This window comes from Aedes albopictus, chromosome 3, assembly GCF_035046485.1.
Source record: "Aedes albopictus strain Foshan chromosome 3, AalbF5, whole genome shotgun sequence".
NCBI classification, from domain to species: Eukaryota; Metazoa; Arthropoda; class Insecta; order Diptera; family Culicidae; genus Aedes; species Aedes albopictus.
The window spans coordinates 414,254,955-414,261,280 of record NC_085138.1 but is presented as its reverse complement, the minus strand read 5'-3'; positions in this window follow the sequence as shown (position 1 = coordinate 414,261,280).

The following is a 6,326-nucleotide window of genomic DNA, read 5'->3' as shown; positions in this document are numbered from 1 at the left end:
TAGCGTGAACCGAGCACTTTTGACGTTTGCGGAACGACTGCGGCGGTCGAAACCACCGCAACCCCGTTGGATTTTTTCTATTTTACCGCAGTATAGTGGTGAAGTGTTTCGAGTATTTATATCAAAGTGACGAAAAGCCGTTGAGTTGACAGAAATCCTGTTCGACTCGAACAATGCGCTCAGCGCAAAAACTAATGCAATGTATCATAATACCTTATCAAACTGTAATATTTGGATGTCCTTAAATTGATCATAAGAATAGGCGCCAACTCGTGACGTAGTTGGGGGGTCGTAAGCACTCAAAAATTAAACAATATTGATTTTTTTCAGCTCAGTGCACCAGTTTTCACGTAAATATGTCTAAATTAGAAGAACAGCGTCGATATTTTCCGAAGTGCATTGATTTTAAGATGGTCGCCAAATTCGTTACAAATTTGCGGGTATGATCAATAGGCCGTCCCTTATTTTGCAAAAATTGGAAATATTATAAGTTCGTTAGTGGAAAATGATCGTTTTAGCTAAGAAATGATCTTGTCAAAATTTGAAGTCCATATCTCAAGGCTAAGTGGTCCCTCAAGGGGCCTAAAGTTGTCAAAAATGGTATGAGACCAAAAAAAACATGAAATTTTTTTCGACGAAAAAATACGCTTTTCTACTAAACCAGGTGATTTTAGAACCCTAAAGTGATTTTAGAACCCTAAAGGACCGAAAATGTGCTTAGATTTGCGATATCTCTACTCGTTTTTGAGTTATTGTACAAAATAGGGTACACACTTAGAATAAATTACAGTATTCGGTGAAAAAAATCACCGAAACTGGTCTGTAAACAATCAAACTACAGTATTACGGCGAAATCGATTAAATAACAGGAGAAAATCGGTGAATTCTAAGAAATCACCGAAGAACCGGTGAACTCAGACAAATTTACAGGATATCTGTGAATATTTTACCGAACAGAACGGTGATGGGACTATTTTACCGTACTACTGTAAAATGCGTTTGACAGCCACGCCGGCAGCTTGGATCATCAGTTCAATTAGATTTTGCGCATCATCTGGACGCAAGACTCTCTTGTACAGTGGTAGCAAGTGTGCTTCCTGATCAGAAGGTCGTATATTCCATCCCATAATCGACATTTTTATGAAAATAGAGGTTTTTTTGTGCTCGCATAAAATCGCCGTAAATTTGTGAAAAACTACCGTACGGTCGGTAATATTTACGGATCATTTGTAAAATTTACCGTACGTTCAGTGATATTGACAGTTCATTCGTAAAAAAACATACCGAACGTTCTGAGATTTTTACGGTAAATTTGTAAAAAGTACCGAACGTTCCGGTAATTTTGACAGATGCATTTTCCTGAGATTCACAGTACGTTCGGTGATTTGAAAAACCACCGAACTTTTTACCGTACGTTCAGCTGTTGAGATTACGGTAAAATTTTACCGTAATCCGTCATTTTTTCTAAGTGTGTAGGTTTCCTTCGGGATCTAAAAAAAGGTCAAAAATGCTGATTTTTCGGTTGTTTTTTTTTGTCAATAACTCAAAACGAGTAGAGATATCGCAAATCTAAGCACATTTTCGGCCCTTTAGGGTCCTAAAATCACCGGTTTTAGTAGAATTCGTCGAAAAAAATTTCATGTGTTTTTGGTCCCATACCATTTTTGACAACATTAGGCCCCATGAGGGACCACTTAGCCTTGAGATATGGAATTCAAATTTTGACACGATTATTGCTTAGCTAAAACGATCATTTTCCACTAACGAACTTATAACATTTCCAATTTCTGCAAAATAAGGGACGGCCCAATGATCAATTAGAGTGACTGGAAATTTCAAAGTTGAAGGCACTCCAATTATAAGGTATTGATTGTAGGGTGTATAGGGCAAAATCCCATTAGAATTACGGAGTAATTTGCAATGCGGAATCGAAACAGAATACCGAGGGAAATGAACTTGGAATTTTAATTTTATGAAAGGAGCCACGACTATTGTCAGGCTCAATTGAAAGACACAGAAAGACACCATATTGTTTTTTGGTTTTCTCTTTGGCTTCGTTATTACAAAACAATAACAAAACTACACTAGATGTTGACGATGCTTAAGTTTGAGTTTCCAAAACCGGAAAACATTTGCTTCTTTTTCTCCTTTTGGTAACGCCTCAACTCTAGGACCTCAACTTAGAGTGCCATGAGAACTTTCACGGTTAGAGTTCATTCACGTAACGCAAAATTTGGCCAATCAAGACCTCCTTCCTCCCCAAGTAACTTTTGTATGGGAAATTTTGAAATTATTTGAACGAACTCTTATTAACTTGGAGCTTTCTCTGACACAAAATGCCCAAAATCTAGGGGCAAGACACTATGCAAACGAGAGTAACTCTGGAAAATTCAGAGTTACTCTTTTTATCAATGATAGACGAAATTTGTCGAAAAACATCTCTAAAACCGCACGAAAAGCAGGATATCGGGCTCGGGCAATATTGTTTCGGTTCTGCGATAGTATCAGGTAAAACGGGAGATATCTGGAGAAATTCTGAGCAATTCTGAGAAGAATAATACACTCTCCTACACAGTGTTTTGCACCAAGATCAAAATTTCATTTACAGAAAGTTCCTGGACCGACCGGGAATCGATTCCGGCACCATCAGTATGATCTTGCTTAATTATCGCGCGTTCAACGCTTCAGCTACATACAGTAGTCGGTGACGAAAGTTTGTAATCAAAGATTTTTTTGTACAACATGTTCAAGCTTCCAGTAGTTCGATTTTTCGGAGATTTGGACCACGATCCTCAAAATTTTTGAATCTAAGTTTGTAATTCACGATATTTGTTGAACGTTATCAAAAGTTTAGTTCAATCGGACCACTACTGGAGACACAGGGCCCCAAACTTGAGTATTTTGTGTGGAGAAACAGCTTTCGGTTGCTAACGTTTGTCACCGAATGTATGCCCTAAGACTTGCTTCAGTGGACAATTTCCACCATGAAAATTGTGACAGGACCAAATTAATGGGGTTTCACTTTTCAGGCAAGAACTGATGATAAAAAAACGCTTAGTGTTTTTTTTATTAGTTCGTTATTTGCTTATCGTTCAACTAATTAATGTTTTATTTATTTTATTTGGTACTGCATAATATAGTATGTATTCGAAAGATTCAAGAAAAACGGAAGATTCCGAATAAAACAATAAAACAAATCTGTTTAACCAGGAAAGTGACATCTTCCCGCGACTTCGTTGAGAATTTGTGCCATCGGGAATGTCTCTAGAAGCTTCACTGCGAGTATCATTGGAGTTTCTGTGAAATTCACCAGAAGTTCCACTGAGAATTCCCCTAACAGCAGCCGCAGGATTTTCAGCGGAAACTTCTGTAGAAGTTAAGGGCATTCTTTTAGAAATTCCACAGGAGAAGTATTATATCCTCCATGGATCCCACTGGAGCAGTTTCACAGGATGTCCTTCTAACATTTCACCGGAAACCGAAAAAAAACAACGAATTTCGCCCTTTTTCCTGTAATAGTTCAATCGAGAAGCCCTGTAGGATTTTCACCGGAAATTTTTATGGTAGTTCCTACGAGTTTCATCAGGAATTTATCCGGAAATTTTACTGGAAATTCTTATAGGAGTTCAACCGAGAATTTCTCTAGAAGTTCCATCGGAAAATGTTGTATCGATAATTTCTCAAAGAGTTCCATCGAAAATTCGTTTAGGAGTAGCACCGAACATTTCTTTACCATCTCCGACCGGAATTCTACCACGATTTGCTATAGGGTATTCATCAGGAAGTTCCAAAAAAGATCCCCCAGGAATTGCTGTAGTTGTTGCACTAGAAATACTTGTAGGAGGTACACCAGGAAATTCTGGATGATTTCCACTGCAGCTTTGCTAGAAGTTTCATAAGGATTTTTCTAGCAGTTTCTCCAGTATTTCGTCTAAAGGGCCTACTTCACGTAGCATTTTTAATCAGAATTACTCTAGAAGTTCCACTAAAATTCTTCAAGAAGTTTGAGAACTCCACTGGAACTTTCACCAGGATTTCCCGTAGAAGTTCCACCAGGAATTTGTCTTGGAGTTCTTCCGAAAATTCATGTGGCAGTTCCAGCAGTTCTTTAGGAATTCAACCGGGAATATCTCTAGGTGTACCACTGCAAATTGTCGCACGAGGGGTTCTGGAGGGGATTCCTCTATGAGTTCCACCGGAACTCTTGTATGGATTCCACCGAGTATTTCTCTTGGAGTTCCACCGAAATTCCTCTGAAACTCCGTCGCAATCGTCTACAGGAGTTCTCCCGGAAATACCCGTTGGAGTTGCATAGGAAATTCTTCGGTATAACCACAGAAGTTCCACCAGAAACTCCCACAAGTCCCACAGGTAGAATGCCTCTAGAAGTTCCACTGAGAGTTTCCCAAGAAGTTTCTAAGACAAGCCCTTCAGGAGTTCCATCACGAACTCCTATAAGAGTTTTACCGGGAATTTCTCAATGAGTTTCTCCGGGTGTTCTTGTAGAAGTTCCACCGAGAATTCCTGTAGGAGCACTATCAAAAACCCTTTTTGAGGACCAGACTGACTGGATTTCCCGTAGAAGTTCCATCAGGATATTGCACCGAGCACTTCCGTAGTAGTTTCATCATGTTATCTACGACGTGTATCGTTAATAATACTCTGGGAGCTTAACCGTTAATTTCTCTAGGAGTTTCACTCAAAGTTTTTCTGGAAATTCGTTCATAGATTCCCGCAGGAGTTCCAAAGAGAATCCCTCAAGGAGATCCACCGAAAATTTATTTAGGAATTATAAGGACAAGTCTTCTAAGAGTTTCGTTTTTCTTTTTTGATCACCGATACCGAGAACTCTTCTAGCTATTCAACCGATAATTTCTCTAGGAGTTCCACAGAGTATTTCTTTAGGAGTTGCTGTTGCTCCGCGAACGCCGCTTGAAGTTCCACCAGTTATTCCTCTATTCATATATGAATTCCTCTAGGTAGGAGTTCCTACACGAATTTCCATCGGACATTCTTGTAGGAGTTCCACGGGGTATTGCTCCAGAAATTGTACCGGAAATTCTGGCAGATATTCCAAAGGAAGTTCCTCTGGAAGTTCCATGGGCAGTTTTCTCAGGATTTCCGCCAGTTATTTCTGTGAGAATTCCACCAGGAACTCCTCTAAGAGTTCAACAGAGTATTTTTCGAAGAGTTCCACCGAAAATCATTCAAGAAATTCCATCGTAATTTCCCACAGGAGATCCAGCGGGAATTCCTCAAGAAGTTTCCTCAGGAATTCTTTCAGGAATCCGTTACTGTAGGAATTGCACCGGGAACTTTCACCAGAAGTGGTTAAAACCTTCCACCAGAAAATGCGTTGGGAGTACCACCAGGAATTCACGTAAGTTTTTCATGGAAAATTCCTCTACGAGCTACACCGGCAATTCATCAAGACAGTTTTACTAAAGCTTTACTAAGAATCCAGGAGTTTTACTAAGAAATTTTCTAGGAATTCCACCGCGATTTCATCAAGAGCTCTTCTTGGAGTTTTACAAAGAATTTCTTTAAAAGTTTCCACCAAGATTTTTTCTATGAGCTTCATTGATAATTGCTGTAGGAGTTCCACAGCGATCTCCCACAGGAGTTGCACGGGTGATTTCTCTAGGACTTCCACCAATAAGATCATAGAAGATCCTCTGGCAACTCCTTCAGTAGTTTTCCTTGATTTCTTTTTCTGAGGTTCGGCTGAAAGTTCCTCTGGGACTTCCATCGGTTTTGTCATGAGTTTCACCAAAAATTAAAGGTGTCATTTACGAAAAAATCACAAAATGCGCGTTGATGCGCTAGTTGGACGATACTGTATGGGCAGGTGAAACTATTTTGGACACTTTCCGCTATAATTAAGTAAATTTCATACGATTTGTTACTGAAATCTTTGTTATCGTGTACTTCGGATAGGAACATTTTTAAAACCCCAGTGTGAAAAATGTCGAATTCCATCACGTCAAGGTCAACCTCAAATGTCAAACTAGATATGTTAACCATTTTACTTATTTCGAGTTTTATTATTCTTTTGTTTTTAGAGTTCGGGAAAAGTATTGTTGATGTGATCAGAATATCATGCTTGATCGCTATATCGTGATAAAAACGGGGTTTGTCATTATGTTAGGACCCAATTTAACACTGCAGTAAAGACAAATTAAGTTTCAGCTTCTTGTGAATGCAACAGCATTATAATATTTTTCACTTCGCTCTGAATCACCTAGTTTTTTTTCTCACGGAAGGTCACTCCCTTCGAAACCGGAAATCCCAATATCAATCAACGGCAGGCAGCAGCTGGCTATAGC